General features: G+C 53.5%; 1 protein-coding gene and 2 pseudogenes across 8 annotated transcripts in view; all 3 read right to left on the bottom strand.

Moving 5' to 3' along the window:
* LOC132244758 (uncharacterized) overlaps positions 1-16,593 on the bottom strand; it is a 39,608-nt gene that overhangs the window by 7,607 nt on the left and 15,408 nt on the right. The window contains exon 4 of one of the 8 annotated variants that reach the window (XR_009456503.1): positions 1,874-2,550. The exons of 6 other annotated variants lie outside the window; for them this stretch is intronic. The gene's annotated coding sequence lies outside the window, so the exon portion shown is untranslated. Of the gene's footprint in view, positions 1-1,873; positions 2,551-16,593 lie in introns of those variants that run through there. One more of the 8 variants, XR_009456502.1, reaches the window with a different exon arrangement.
* Positions 7,312-7,514, bottom strand: LOC132245253 (U2 spliceosomal RNA; annotated as a pseudogene).
* On the bottom strand, positions 12,993-13,142 carry LOC132245255 (U2 spliceosomal RNA; annotated as a pseudogene).

Below are 16,593 nucleotides of genomic sequence, written 5' to 3'. Positions count from 1 at the left end.
CTTCTTCTTATGGCGCTTTGCCTTCTTCCCCTGCGTGGCTGGTTTGGCGCCTGGCCATTCTTCCTTCCATGGGATTGCCATGGGGATGGGCACACCCCCAACCGGCCGCTGTGGTGGGGCCTTGTCAAGGCCCTTGGGCTCGGGTTGAGGCTGACAAAGCCCCCTGTCTGCGCCGTCTTGGGGCTGGCGTGCCCCCTGCCTCCCTCTGCACAGATGGATGGGGCCCTGGCGTGCCGTTGTTTAGAGTGATGTTTGAGCACCCCGTGGTTTGAGCACCCGTGTGTTTAGAGTTATGTTCTACCTGTGGTGATTCAGGAAGTATGCAAGAGGCAAGGATTTTTGGGTGTGATCACTTTTACTGGACCAACTGAATGGTTGGAAATAAGTTAGACAAGCTTTGAAACGCAAAACTTTCTTTGTCAGTGTTTTAGAGCATTTGCTTAAGGCAGGTGTTGCCTACCTCTGGAGGTAATTTGAAAGGTCCCAGGGAATATACAGGGGCGGGCGCAGTTGTAGCACACCTGCTGCCTCACAGGAGCACAGGGCCAGGGCAGCGTGAGAGCAGGGCCCACAGAAGCTGCACTGCCACTGCTCTGCCACTCACCGTGCCCCTGCTCTGTGTCTGGCCCTTGCCACCCCCCCGCCACGTCTGACCGCTCGCCACCCCCACCTGCTCTGCATCTGGCTGCTCCCACCCCCCTGGGGGTACACTTTTTAAAAAGGGGGCTGCCGGGGGTACACTTACTAAAAAAAAGGTTGAAAACTACCGGCTTGAAGTCACTATGTATTTGCTTTTGGCTTTTGGATTTAATAAAGACATTTTAGCTGAGTTCCTGACATACTCAATCAAACTCTAACACAACATGCAGTGTCGTTCTGGCTTTTGAAGGCTTTGCCCAGAAACTTGTGCTTTTTTATGAATTGCTGATCATTTTACAGCTTTTAGAGAAAAAGGAAATTAGTTAAGCTCTTTCTGAGTAGTAAGATACTCTTATGTTTATTAAAACCTTAGTGAAATTTGGGACAATAACCAAATACTACCTTTAAAATACTTTTTAAAAGTTATGAATTTATATTAGGGGCGCACCGATAGAGATTTCTGGGGCCGATATCGATAGCTGATATTTAAGGAGGCATATTGGCTGATACCGATCTGGTTTCCGATACAGCTACCTCCAGCTGGTTAAGTCCGGTCTGGTGGAAGGGGAAGTGGAAGGAGAAGGGGAAGGGGCGTGGCGGGGGTGCAGATCAACCCCGCCTGTGGTGAGGGAGGAGGCAGAGGGAGGTGCTGCCCAAGCAGGGTGGAGGGGACGGAGCCACAGCTTGTGATGGGGGGCCGGCTGTCACCGCTGCTTGCAACCCGGGAAGGCACCGGGGGGACATGTGCCCCCCTGGATCTGTGTGGGACGGGGCAGGCTGCAGCCAGGACCGCGTGGGGCTCTTCTCGGCAGGGGCTAGGCTTGGAGTGGGTGCCGGCAGCGCTGGGAGGATGCTGCATTCAGCCCAAATTTTGCCAGGGCTCTGCTTCCAGCGCCACCACCGCCAGCCACTCGGTGCAGCCCTGGCTCAACGCCCCACCTCCACCCACGCACCAGGAAAACCCGGGGCTGCGTTGGGCTGCTGGCAGCGGTGGCACTGGGAGCACAGCGGTGGTGAAATTTGGGGTGGATGCAGCATCCTCCCAATGCCACCGGCGCCCTCTCCGAGCCCAGCCTCCACCGAGAAGAGCTCCACGCAGCCCCGGCTGCAGCCCACCCTGCCGTGCACAGATCCAAGGGGCACCCCCTCCCCCCCGTGCCCTCCCAGAGTGCAAGTAGCAGTGGGAGCCACCTCCCCCCACCACAAGCTGCAGCTCCCCCTCTCCACCCCGCCTGGACAGCACCTGCCCCCGCCCCCTCCATCACCAGCGAGAGCCTTGATCTGCCCCCCACATGCCGCTTCCCTCCCCTTCCACCACACCGGACTTGCCAGCTGAAGGCAGCTCTCCACGCTGCCAGATGCGCTTCTTGCTTCCTGAGTGCTGTGCTGTGACTGCGCACAGCACAGGCATTTATCAGCCAAATTATCAGCCCCATTGGGCCCGATATCCGATACAGCGAATTTTCTTGGTACTGGTACCGATCCGATATGAGACCAAGGTATCAGTGCACCTCTAATTTATATGATCGCTCACAGTGCTGCTAAGTGGTGCAAATCACAAGGTCTCTTATTGTAGCTCTAGGCTTTCATATATGACTGCAAAGTTGCTAACTTTTCTTATATACAAAAAACTAGAACTCTGGGTTCCAAAATGATACCTTTTATTAGACCAACTGGAAAATGGCAAGAAAACTGTCCTTTTCTGCAGGCTTTCGGGATCAAAGTCCCTTCATTAGGCTCTGGGGAAAGTGTAGGTGGTACAAGACGGTAAAAAGTCCCCACGGGTAGGAAAGAAACTTCGTTTTTGCACAGAGGGAGCTGAAGATGGAAGGCCGTCCCTCTGGGTCCTTGTGCATGTCTTTGTGAGCTGTGCTGAGTAGCTCTTTGGTGTGTAGGAACTTTTCTTATAACCTTTCAAGTAAAAATGCGAATTAAACAGACGCTTGGCTTGCATGTTAACATCCTGTTTGTCAAAGTTGTAGTTCTTGTGCTGCTCTTTCTCCAAATTTTCCTCCTAAAGACTTTTCATAATCAGCTCTTAATTAGTACTGTGTTCCTCCGCTTTTTAGACTGAAGACCTGGCTTGGAAAATTCCAGGTCTTAGCTTCTACCTTTTTTTTTTTAACTACAGAAAAATAATGGCAATTTTTCTGTTGCAACCAACTCAGAAAAGCCAGGGCAGGTCAGAACGTCTTTAATATTGAATTCCTGCTTGAAATCTCTGACTTTACCTTATGAATGTGGGGCCTACCTCGTTCACAGGGGCTTCCCCCCGACTCTGCGATGCGAGTGCAGTGGCGGTCGCCATTTTCACGGTGGCACATGGCAGGCCCCCCCACACCTCTGGCTGAGGGGCCCTGGGAGTCCCAACCCATGGCCCTCTCTCAATCTCCAGCGAGGGGCAGGGCTTCCAGGGCCCCTCAGCCAACTGGAGACGTGGGAGGGGCCTGTCATGCTCTGCAGAGAAACTCTCAGTCCAGCCTGCCCCTGCTTCCCCCCTCACTCCCCCCAGGACCAGGGTGTCGCAGGGCACCTCGGTGCCTGCTCCTAGAGAGGGGAAACTGCCAGGGAGAGAGCCCTGGCAGAGCCAGTTGAGCACAGCTGCGGGTTGCCGGAGCAACTAAGGGGAGCCAGCTGGCCAGCAGGGGGCAGGGCCTGGCCCTTATAAAGCCCAGGGCCGAAGCCAGGCTAGCAGTTCTCTGCCAGCAGCCAGAGAGGCAGGAGCTCCCGAGGCTAACAGCAAGTACCGCTCGAGCGAAGGTTAAGCCACGATGTTAAGTTATAGCCGGGCGGCTTTGGGTTGTGTTTGGAGTTACAGCCGGACGGCTTGAGTTTGCGTTTGGGTTACAGCCTAGGGGCTTGTGGTTTTGCTTTGACGTTGTGATATTACACCCGGAGGCTTGGGTGAGGCTGTAGGGGTTGGAGGAGGCCTCAATACTAGGTACCGTATAGGTACCTCATATAGGGACCCCAGAGAGTGTGGGGAGCCCTAGCGCAGGAGGGTGCATTGCCCTCATAAGAGGGCGCAGTGTCCTCATAGGGACCCCAGAGAGTGTGGGGTGCCCTAGCGCCAAGAGGGCGCATTATTTTCACAGCGCCAGTGAAGAAGGCGCAGCTTGCACGCCAGTGCGGGAGCAACTGGCGGCGAGGAGCGCGGCCAGCGGGTCGCGGGCGCGACCAGTAGGTTGCAGACGGGGGACATAGACCCCGGATCGCGTGCGGGGTACATAGACCCCAGCCCCAGAGCGAGGGGCGATTTTCATTGAGAAGCCCCGTGGGGGCACGGCGAGCCCCAAAGAGGGGGAGCGCCATATTAGGGAGCCCAGGACAGGCACAGCGGAGGCCAGCAAGGGCATCACTTGCGGGGTGCATAGACCCCAGCCCTAGAGCGGGGCCGTAGTGAGGAGCCCGAGACGGGCATAGCGAGCCCGGCCGCAGGCTAGTGCGGCAACACCCCTCAGACAGAGGCAAGGCGCTGCGGTTGCCCCCGCGACGACGGGGAGTAGCAGCGCGGTGAGCCCGTATCGGAGAGGGTACCCGTGCGGTTGGCGGGAAGGACCGGGGGCCCGCTAGGGAGTCCCTGAGCGGGACCACGCCGTCAGGGGAGGCCCAGAGTGGGCTGGACGAGAGTCCCAGTGAGAGGCTGGGTACTAGAGAAAGCCCAGAGTGGGCTAGATCATAGAGGAGGCCCGGGAAGCGGGCCTGCAGACATACCGACGTCTATTACATCTGCGAGGCTTGGGGCGTGGTATTAGGGGCTGGTAGGAGCCACGCATAGCCCATAAGGCTGGGGTGCCTAGGAAGCACCCGTTGTATCAGGAGACCCCCAGGGGGTCCGGGAGAACCGCGGGGACAGAGGTCCCGAGTAGCTGTGCCCAGGGAGTCATAGGCAGCCTCCCTATTACATTTTCCAGCAAGATGTGGCGGGCGAGAATTAGAGGGTGCCTTGGGCCGGCCTGACACGGAGCGAGGGACCTTAAGGAGGTCACGGCCCTCCGCGAGGACCCCGCCGTGACACGGGGCTTCCAGCCCGTTTTCAGCTCCCTCCGTCCCCTCCCCACAGCCCTGCTTGCTGCCAGGTTTTCAGCTTGGGCTTTTTCACAAGACGCCTACCAGAGTCATGGTTTCTGCGAAAATCTTGAATTTGGTAGACCCCTACTTCTGAATCCTATTTTCCTGTCTGCCGGCACTAAGGGTGATTGTGTGGCACCCTATGGCTGCCTTCAGAGGAGCTCAAGTCACCTTGGTGGAGAGTCACTGAATTAGAAGTTTTGGTATTTTGGCTTGCTTTAGCTATGGAGCTGTTGGGTTTCTCCCCCACAAAGTAAAGCTGGCATAATGTATTTCAGGATCGCTGCACAGTTTACCACTGAACCATATTTTTGTTTCATAGTATTCCCCCCAACTAGAAACCTGAAATGGTATAGTATACCAAGATAATTCTGATCAGGAATCAAGGACATTTTTAGTGACGATTAGGGAATATTTTTAGGCCTTGTGTTTGGGGAAAGAAAAACAGTCTATCTTATAAGATGCAGTTTTTCATTGGGACCTGAAGTGTCAGTTGTGGAAGTTTTAATTGAAATAAAATGTTAACTGCCTTAATGTCCCCTTCGTATTTGCCAGTATAAGCTGATTACCCTTCTAATTGGCTATTGCAGCACATTGGCCAGTTCACTGCCTCTAATTCTCTGTCAGTCTCCTCATCTCAGACTGTAATTTAAAACTGGAAATAACATGTTCTGAGGCTGCGGTAATGTCTAATAGTTAACTGTTCTGTATTGGGTCTAATTCCTACCTTTGTCTTTATCACAGAAGGGAATGCAGTAATTGTCCTCTTCAGCCTGCTAGTGCTTTTGTCTTGTCTGGAAAAACTGTATTAAATAGAAGTTGGTACTTTTCATGTAGCCTGCAGTGTGCTAATGAACATCTTTTGATAGTGCTAGTGGGCCTATTCCCTCTGCAGAGGACTGTATATTTTACCATGTAGAACTATTTTGCGCTTTTGTTTGCCATGGCAATAAACTTGTGATTAGTAGGAACCAGGCTTTGGTGTTCATCTTTTGAGCTTCATATTCAAATAGCAGGTATTGCAGTATGTGAAAAATGTTGATGTCTCTGGGTAAGCCTGCATGGTGCTTGAACTATTTTACTGCATTTCTTGCATCCTATAATGATCATTCCTCTTCACACCTAGTTCACAGTTTTCCTCTGTGCCTCCAAGCAGACTGTTTGCATTTACATGGAGTCGGAGGCAAGGATTTCTTGTGCTCTCTTTAGTATAGTTGGGAGAGCTGTTGGGCAAGGTTTTTTGGACTTGAGGAAAGACACTTGATGTCTGAAAGCTTATCTAACAGCTCTCACAGCTATAGAGTTGGTCTGATGAAAGACATCACCAAAAAAATCATTGGTTCTCCTGCTGTTGGAATGATGTTGTAGCTGTGATGATCCAGGAGGTATGTGAGAGACAAGGGTTTTTGTGGGTGATATCTTGAAGGATGCATTGCATTTGAAAGCTTGACTAATCTATTCCAACCATGCCGTTGGTCTAATAAAAGATATCACCCACACCAATCCTTGCCTCTTGTACACTTCCTGGACCTCACAACTACCTTAAGTATATCGGGTTTGGGTGTGTCTGCTTACTCTTATGAAGACAAGAATGTATACCTACTAGTGTATGCTTAACTGTTAGTAATTAGTCACGTTCACTTTTGCTTTCAAGTAACAGTTCAAAAAAAAAATCAGAATGTATTAGCTGAGTGACTAGCTAAAAACAAGTCTGTTTTTTAGCTAGTCACTATGCGCCACACACCAACTACGTGGTGAGTGCATGCATAGTTTTGTCGTCGCGTGGCCTTTGAGCAGGGGAAGATGGACGGTGCAGTGGGAGGAAGGAGTGCCCTCCGTGGGCAGGGGAGATGCACAAACCCCACCTCCTGGCCAAAGGCTCATATTCAAGACTGCCCCCTACAACAGCGTGCCTGGCGCCTCATGGCTGGTGGCCATATGCAAAAGCGTTGTTCTAGTTGTTGGGTGTGAACTAGCTGTGAACAACTGAGAGGTGTTGTTGCCTGTGAAGGAGTCGAGGACAATTTAAATGGAGCCAAGCCTTTTCAGTTCCGGGTGTGGAGCCTCTCAGTTGTTCACACCCAACCACTAGAACAGTGCTTTTGGTGTGTAGCGCATAGTGCTCCAGAAGCCTCGCCTTGGTTTTGTGGCGGCCTCTGGCTCTTCCCAGGCCTTCCAGCTTTCAGTTCTGGCTCGCATCTGATCTCTGAGACGTACCGTACCGCCTGTGTTCAGTTTAGTTCGTTTTGCTTCATAACAGCGTGATGACAACATCCACAGCTTTCTGGCATCCTAAAGCCCACAATTTCTGCTGTGACAGAGGATTTCCGCTGCAACAGAGCTGTTCGCAGGGGGTCACCAAGCAGGCTGCCCCTGACACCCTCCTCAGCTGCACGCTGCTGCCCGCATTCTCCATCCAGGTACAGGCAGAGGGACCGCTTCCCTCCAGACAGACAGCCAACCCGCCCTCTTGAAAGCTTCGGACAAGTAGTAGCTCGCCTGCCAGACTACTAGGGGTCCCTGCCTAGCACCAGCCCCCCCCCAAACGTCTCTGAAGAAGCGACAAGATCTACTTTTTGACAGCAGCAAGTTCTCCCCGAGGGGAGGTGCACCGCTCCTGGAGGCACTGCAATACCAGGCCGATGCGTGGAGTGGATGGAGCAAGCTCCGAGTCCATCTCCCAATTCCAAAAATCCATTTAATATAAAGTCCTCACATCGAGGACATATCAGATATTAAACTGATAAGAACAGATTTTTTTTTTTTTTTTTTTTTTTTTTTTTTTTTTTTTTTATTAAAAGCATCCTTCGTTCACCACCACCAGGAAAAACCTCTCTCCTTCACATCACAGCACAACAAACCTTCCCGTACAAAACTGGAAAGCGCTTGTCTCTTTGTTACAGGTTCAGACTACAAAAACCATTTTAGCTCTCCCGTAAGTAACAACGCTGAACATAAAATAACATCACATAACATAACATCTATCCAAACAGTTGTTTACTCTACCTTTCCCACCCCTTTCCTGCCCTCTCACTCAAACAGTTTCTGCCACTCAATATCTTCCCACTCTCCTTCTCCTTTCCGTCGATAGTACCCCAACTCTGCGTACGCTAAATACACACATTCCCGTGGCGCGAAATAAAGCCCCTTCTGTACCAATAAACATCGCGTTTTCCACAGTGCCATCCTTGTACACAACAGTAAAACCCGAATCTCCCATTCCCACGCTTTATGCCTCGCCAGTCCGTACATCGCTCCCTCGTAGCTCACGCAGTCCCCCCACCCTATCTCTTTACAAAACTTCGCCACCTTCTGCCAAACCTTCTGTGCATATGAGCATTCCCATAGCACGTGGAACACCGTTTCCTCCCTGCTGCACAGTTCCCTCGGACACTCCCCTGACCTTAGCAGACCCCATTTCCGCTGCTCTGCCCTCACCGGTAGCACTTTCCTGACCGCTCGCCACGCAAAATCCTCGTGCTCCCCCTTCCATCTTTTCCCCACTATCCCCTTCCAGGCCCTTCCCACCTGCCCTTCTGACAACTCTCCTATATCAGCCATCTCATCCTTCGCTCTGATTCCTCTCAGCACCTTCTTTGCTTCTCTCAGTCCCTCGCACCCTAACTCCTCCAGCCCCTTCGCTCTCAAAAAGGCCCAGGCCCGTGCATACCACTTGGGCGGTCTCTCGGCCCACAAGCCCGTCCACCTCTCTCCGTATAATCCCAACCTCCTTAAAAACCTTCCCGCCCAATATCTGCACAACGCCGCCGCTTTCCTTCCCTCCAAACCCGCAATTCGCACCACCCCTTTCCAAAAGTGCACGTACAGGAACACCTCTAGTTCCGGCACGCCCCAGCCTCCCAAGTTCTCCCCCTTATATATCTCCCTCCTCGCCACCTTCTCCGTCTGCCCACCCCAGAAAAAGAGACATATCTCCCTTTGCACCCGCCTCACCTGCAACCAGGTAGGCGGGTATACCGTTGCCACAAACAAAATTGTTGGCAGCAGAAACTGTTTCATAATCCCCACCTTTCCCCGAAACGTCAACTTCCTCGTTCGCCATAGCCCTACCACCTTCCTCACCTGCCCTCGAAGCGCCTCCCACGCCCGTTCCCCCTTCCCCTTCACATCCATATAGACTCCCAACACCTTCAAACCCTCCTTCTCTACCTGCCACCCCACCTCCTCCAGCCCGGCCCATTCCCCCACCGCTAACAAACTGCTTTTCCCTGTGTTCACTCGTGGCCCCGCTGCTTCTCCATATTCCTTAATGCTTTCCACCACCCTCTCCAAGGACCCCCTATCCCGCACCATAAACATCACGTCATCCATATACAGAGTCACTCTCACTTCTCCTCCCCCCGGTACCGGTATTCCTCTCACTCTCCCATCTCTCCTCACTCTCTGTGCCAACGGCTCTATGCCGCACACAAACAGCTCCGGAGATAGGGGGCACCCCTGGCGCACCCCTCTCTCCACCCTGAATTCCTCTCCCAAACAGCCCTTCACCGAGATCCTGCTCCTCGCCCCTCTATACAGGGCTCTCACCCACCCCACAAATTTCCCAGGGAAGCCCATCCGGTCCAACACCTTAAACAGGAAACCGTGCTCCAAACTGTCATATGCCTTCTCTAGATCTACACTACCCAGCACCACTTTCCACCCCCTTTCTCCCACGTACTCCAAAGTATCTCTCCATACCCACTGCGTATCCCCCAGCCTCCTACCCTTCACTGCACACGTCTGGTCTTCCCCCACCACCTTTCCCATCACCTTCCCCATCCTTGTTGCCAGCACCTTTGAGAACAACTTGTAATCCACATTCAATAAAGTAATCGGTCTCCAGTTCTTCAACACTTCCTTGTCCCCTTTCTTATGCAACAACACCACCACCCCCACCGCAAAGCCCTCCCCGACCACCCCTGATTCCATTACCTCCCGAAACATCTCCACCACATCCTCCCCCACCACCCCCCAGAAACGCTCGTAAAATTCAGCCGGCAACCCATCCAAACCCGGCGTCTTCCCCTTCTTCATCTGCCCCAACACCTCCTTCACTTCTTCCTCCGTGACGTCCCTCTCCAAATCCACCCTCTCCCTTTCTTCTACCCTCTTTTCCAGCTCCCCCAAAAACCTCTCCCCCGCCATCCCATCCACCTCTCGCTTTTTATACAGCTCCGCGTAGAAACCTGTCACCTCCTTTAACACCTCCCTTTGCGACTCGACCCGCACTCCCTTCCCTGTCACCACCGCCCCCACTTCCTTGCTCCCTTTTCTAACTCTGCCTGCAAAATACTTCCCCCATTCCTCCCCCTCCCCCATCCACGGAGCCCGTGCTAAAAACATCCTTTCCTGTTCCTTCCCCCGAAACCATTCCTCTACCTCCCGTTTCGCCTCCCCCAGCTCCCGCTTCACTTCCTTTCCCCCCATCGCTTCTCGAATCAGCCCCTGAACCTTCCCCTGCAATCTCCCCAGCTCCTTCCTCTTCTCCCACGCTTGCCGTTTTCCAACTCTACTAAACCACCCCTTGATCTTCTCCTTCATAACCCTCCACCAATCCCAATGTGATTTAAACAGCACTCTTGTTGTTCTCCACCTCTCATATTCCCTCCCAAAGGCTTTACACACCCGTTCGTCGTCCAGCACCCTCGTGTTCAGCTTCCACACCCCCTTCCCTCTCCCTCCCCCGACCCGTAACTGTACCCTCAACATCTTGTGATCACTAAAACCCACTTCCACCACCTCCTTCCTTTCCACCCCCACTCCTTCCGAAACCAACACAAAATCAATTCTCGAAACCTTCTGTCCCCTGGGGTCAATCCTCGTTCCCACCCGCTCTCCCTTCCAGACATCCACCAGCCCCTCTTCCCGAATCCAATTCCCCAAACACCTCCCTGTACTATCCAAACTTCCCCCGCCAACCCCCCCTTCCCTATCTCCTCCCTCGAGAATGCAGTTGAAATCTCCGACAAAAACTTTCTTCCCTCCCCCTCCCCCACATATCGCCAATCTCCGAAAGAATTCCCTCCGTTCCTCCTTCACCGCCGGGGCGTAGACATTGAAAACCCCCACCTCCTCCCCCCCCACCTCCACCTTCATGTGTTGCAGGCGCCCCTCAACTAAGACCTCCACCCCGGTTACTGTTACCCGTGTTTCATCCACTAAGATTCCCACCCCCGCCGCTTTATTTCCACCCGCCCCCGCCCACCACGATCTTCCCTTGTCCCATCTTCTCCGTAGCACCCCGTAATCTTCTTCCCACCCGATCCCACACTCTTGTAAACAAATAATATCAGCCCTCACCGCCCTCAAAAACCCTCCCATCCTTTCCCACCGTTTCTTAGACGCTAGACTCCTCACATTTAAGGAGACAACACACAATGCCCCTGCCATGGCGAGTAGCAACAACAAAAACTTCCCCTTTTTCACACTTCTTCCCCACTCTCACTCTCCGATGTCTCCAGCACGGATTCCACCCCTTTCCGCCATTTCCCTGAAGTTTTCAAACGCTCCCCCACTGCTTTTGGGTTCAAAAATCCCAAAATGTCTGCCGTTTCCCTTTCCCCCTCTCCCTTTTCTTTCTTCTTCCCTTTCCCTCTTTCCTTTCCACCGTCGGTTTGTACCCCCGGCTTCTTCGTCTCCTTTTCCTCCCCGCCGGAGTTCTTCCTTTTCTTGAGACTCCCGTCTCGCCCTTGCTCAATGGCCTCCATCTCCTCCAGTTGTTCTACCCACGCTTTCTCTTTTATACGACTCGGCTTTTGTCCCTTTCCATGTTGCCTTTCCAAATCTGCTACCATACCCCTCAAGTGTTGCAATCCCTCAGCCTCCCTTCCTTCCTCCTCTGTTTTCTGTGTCCACTTCTCCACATTTTCCTCCTCCACCAGCTCTTTGGCTGCCTCTTCGATCCCCTCGTAAACCTTCTCCTCGTTCTCGAATCTTTCCTCAACCTGCGTTTCCTCCACGCACATCTCGTCCCCTTGCTCTGGCACCAACCTCTGTGCCTCCTCCTCCTCCTCCTCCAGTATTCTCGTTTCCTCCCGGGCCTCCTCACGACTCCCCGCCATCCGTACGCGGTTAGCGTAGGACGAGGGGCACGCCTGCTGCGTGTGTCCCTCCTGCCCGCACCCTGGACACACAATGCTCCCCTTACAGAATTGGGCTGTGTGCCCCAGGCCCCGACAGCGGTAACACACAGTAAGGCGACAGAACGCCGCCAAATGCCCCTCTTGCCCGCACCGGTTACACAACTTGGGCTGATCGTGATATACCACGTAACCTCTGCATGGCCCAATTTGCACCGCCGAAGCTAAGTGCTTGACTGCCCCGGGCTTTCCCACCACCTCGCAGAGCGTCACCTTTGCTTTCCATGCCCCGGTCCACACCCCCCAGCGATCACACTCTCTCTCGACAACAGCCACCCGTTCCACCCTCTGCTCCAGCCATCTTTTAACTTCTTCTTTTTGGTCCACCTCAGTAAACATCTTGATGTAGAGAATTCTCTCTCGTGCTCTCCGCCCCATGTCAAAAACCAGGCCCTCCAAATCCCCTCTGTTCTGGGCCTCCTCATGTGCCTTCCAAAATGCTGCATAACTGCTCCCATTTTCGAACGTGACATTCCAAACTTTTCTGTTATCGAAAGCAATTACACAGTACAAGTCTCTCGGGTTCACTTTGAGAAGCTTCAGGAGCACCTCTGCCATGAACTCCCCACGCCTCAGTGTCTTACTTCCTTTGTAGCCCTCAGGGCTGAGGGTTATTTTCACCCTCCATTTTGTGCCCTGGCCACCATTTCCTGCTTCTTCAGGCTCTGCTTCTGCTTCTGGCCCTGGTGTCTCCCGACGACTTCCTGCCGCCGGCGAGGCTCCTCCTCCATCTTCAGGGGTCTTCTGCCCCCCCGCTCCCACGTGGGCCTTCCCTTTCCGTTGAACGCGGGTCCACCCCTCCTCCTCCTTCTCCTCCTCCATCGCCATTTGCTCACCATCTCTGGTCTCCGCCCAGTCACCGATATGGTTCGCCAACCGACGTCTCTGCTCCCGGACTCTCTCCGCCTCGGTTCCTGCCTCCGCCGTAATCTGCATACTCATCTGCATATTCATCTGCATATCCGACCTCGCCTTCGAAGCAGCCATTCCACTCTGTGTCACTGTCTCCTCCGTCTCGTGCGCTGCGCTGCTCATGGGTGTCTAAAGACCCCGCATGCCTAGCACGTCAGTTTTTCCACTGAAAACAGCCGAGACTACACTTGATCTGAGCCTTCAAGAGGCCGAGAAGCGACAATACCAGGCCGATGCGTGGAGTGGATGGAGCAAGCTCCGAGTCCATCTCCCAATTCCAAAAATCCATTTAATATAAAGTCCTCACATCGAGGACATATCAGATATTAAACTGATAAGAACAGATTGACTTTTATCAGTAAATGGTAAGGATGGTAAATCCAAAAAAAGATGACAAAGCCGATAGGGAAATACAGAACGCCCGGGCGAGGGACTAACAATAGAAGGATGGGGGTGAGGTTGGGAACGCACCTAGGTTACATGCGATACAAAGTTAGCCAACTAAGCCCGGGGGTAAGGGGAGAGGGGAGTGGGGAGGGGACTACACTTGATCTTAGCCAAAAGGCCGAGAAGCGATACCCTGAACCCCGTGGAAACCTCGGGGCCCCCACGGGCAGCCTCCCCAAACACACCGCAAGCTGCCATGGAGGCCCCTCCGCTCACAAGCGTCACCTGCAGCTTCTGGCGCCACAAACCCACACGGAAAAGTCCTTCCGCAATATCTCGTGCCCAACAGGCCCGAAGCGCCCCCCTCCCACCCCCCCCCATAGCCCAAAGGCCCCCCCATTCATGCCCTCTCAACACTGCCCTGCCTCTCGCCTCTTCCTCGCTGGCCATGAGGTGAGAGATGATTTGCTCAAAGCCCGAGCGAGCGCGATGACGACAGCGTCTCGCTTTAACCCTCTCCTGTTTCGCGGGGCGTTCCTCCAGCCCTGCTCTTGCCAGCAGCAGCAACCCCCTGAGCAGACACGGGTACACTGGGAGCCCTTGTCAAAGGGGCAGGGATCAAAAGGGCAGCTGCTGATCCCTGAGGGGGAACAGGCTCTAATCCCTGAGGGGCAATGCGCTTCACTGGTCGGTGCCACCGTGCTTAGTGGATGTTCGTCACATTCATGCATCAGTGTGAATGTACTTCAGTTGTGGTTGAACACCCTTCATCACTGAGTGTGAGCCCACCCGGTTGTATTCGAACAGGAACACCCTTAATTGTTGCCTGTGAGAGTGTGAATGTCTGCAGTTGTGCTTGAACACCCGTTAATCACTGAGTGTGAGCCCACCCACTGGTATTTGAACAGGAACACCCTTAATTGTTGCCTGTGAGAGTGTGATTGTGCTTCAGTTGTGCTTGAACTCCCGTTAATCACTGAGTGTGAGCCCACCCGGTTGTATTTGAACAGGAACACCCTTAATTGTTGCCTGTGAGAGTGTGATGGTGCTTCAGTTGTGCTTGAACACCCGTTAATCACTGAGTGCGAGCCCACCCACCGGTATTTGAACAGGAACACCTTTAATCGTTGCCTGTGAAGGAGCTGCGGGCGACTGAAACAGACAGAGCAAAACTTTTCTTTCCAGTTTCGGCTGCGGCGCCTCTCCTTTGCTTCGTCTTAGTTGTTCTCAGCTAGCTTACAGCTAACAACAAGAACAGGGTTGCAAGTGATTGCGCTTCTCTGTTTCTGTGCACACACTGTGCGATTAAGTGCACTTGCACGCAACAGGGATGTCCACTGACACACAATTTGTGTCAGTGGACATCCCTGTTGCGTGCAAATGCACTTAATCGCACAGAGCGAGCGCTGAGCGAACACGCTTAACAGTTGTGCAGGCACGAGCCGAGAACAACTTGAAGGTGGCAGCTCCGTTCCAGTTTGGGGCGCGGAGCCTCTGCTTTGCCTCATTTGAGGCGTTCTCAGCATGCTCACACCCCACCGTCCCGACGGAGCTGCTGCTCCCCTTTGGAAAAGGCCCCTTGTCTCTCGGCTGTCACGAGCAGCCTCTGGGCCCAGCAACCTGGGGAGAAATCCCTCTCGCAACACCGCCCTCGGCACTGGCGTCTCCCTCGCTCGTGTATCCCAAAGATTCCTACCCCCTCAACGCTTCCCCGCCTCTCGCCTCCTGGCTGGCTGCGTGAGGAGAAGAGACGAGACGGAGACAGAGACACGGAGGATCTGAATGAAGGCAGCGCAACGCCCCAACGTGATGACGACATCCTGACTTGAACCCTCCCCTGGCAAGGGGACGTGCCTCTGGCCGCCCGCCCTCTCCTCTGCCCGGCCCTACTTCCTCCAGGAGCACGCGCGACTCGAGCAAGGGACCGACCCCACACAGGGACCCTGCGCTTGCTGGAAGGCGGTGTCAACAAAGTGCACGTTAAATACACGGCTGAAACTGACAGTCAGAAGTCTTCAACAGAACGCGAGCCTGTCAGTCTCCCTGTATGCTGCAAATACCGTAGCATTGCCAGCACGGTAAGCGGGGCCCGTGAAATGCTCAGCGCTGTCGGCGATAACGCCAGTTCAGAAACTGACTTTTGGGGGCCTCGAAGCTTCGCAGAACTCGTCAGTTCAGGACCTGCCAGCAAACGTCACAACCACAGCAACAAAAATAACAACAGTTCATAGATTCATAGATGTTCGGGTCGGAAGGGACCTCAATAGATCGAGTCCAACCCCCTGCATAGGCAGGAAAGCGTGCTGGGTTCAGATGACCCCAGCTAGATGCCCATCTAACCTCCTCTTGAAGACCCCCAGGGTAGGGGAGAGCACCACCTCCCTTGGGAGCCCGTTCCAGACCTTGGCCACTCGAACTGTGAAGAAATTCTTCCTGATGTCCAATCTAAATCTGCTCTCTGCTACCTTGTGGCCATTGTTTCTTGTAACCCCTGGGGGCGCCTTGGTGAATAAATCCTCACCAATTCCCTTCTGTGCCCCCGTGGTGAACTTACAGGCAGCCACAAGGTCGCCTCTCAACCTTCTCTTGCAGAGGCTGAAAAGGTCCAGGTTCTCTAGTCTCTCCTCGTAGGGCTTGGTCCGCAAGCCCTTAACCATACGAGTGGCCCATCTCTGGACTCTCCAGGTTATCCGCATCCCTCTTGAAGTGTGGCGCCCAGAATTGCACGCAGTACTCCAACTGCGGTCTGACCAGCGCCCGATAGAGGGGAAGTATCACCTCCTTGGACCTATTCGTCATGCATCTGCTGATGCACGATAAAGTGCCATTGGCTTTTCTAATGGCTCCGTCACACTGCCGACTCATGTTCATCTTGGAGTCTACTAGGACTCCGAGATCCCTTTCCGCTTCCGTGCCACCAAGCAGGTCATTTCCCAGGCAGTAGGTATGCTGGAGATTTTTCCTCCCTAGGCGCAGCACTTTGCATTTCCCCTTGTTGAACTGCATTCTGTTGTTTTCTGCCCATTTGTCCAACCTGTCCAGGTCTGCTTGTAGTTGTTCCCTGCCCTCCGGCGTGTCCACTCCTCCCCACAGTTTTGTGTTATCTGCAAACTTGGACAGAGTACACTTCACTCCCTCGTCCAAGTCGCTGATGAAGACATTGAAGAGTAATTTAATTCCAACCATGCAGTTGGTCCAGTAAAAGTCACCACACCCAAAAAATCCTTGCCTTTTGCATACTTCCTGGATCATCACAGCTAAAACACCACTCTTAACAAAGAGTGCTCAACCTTTTTGTCTGGTGAGACGGATGGACAGTGCCCAATCCATATGCAAGCAGTACGCAGGTATCATAGCTCCACAGGCTGCAATTGGCTCAAGGACCAGAGGTTGAGCACCCGTGCTCTAACGCTATCATCAAAACGCTATAACAATATTATGC

The sequence above is a fragment of the Alligator mississippiensis genome, chromosome 14, assembly GCF_030867095.1.
Source record: "Alligator mississippiensis isolate rAllMis1 chromosome 14, rAllMis1, whole genome shotgun sequence".
Lineage (NCBI taxonomy): Eukaryota > Metazoa > Chordata > Crocodylia > Alligatoridae > Alligator > Alligator mississippiensis.
Note: the sequence above shows the minus strand (reverse complement) of the source record. Positions and strands in the feature narration are given on the sequence as shown.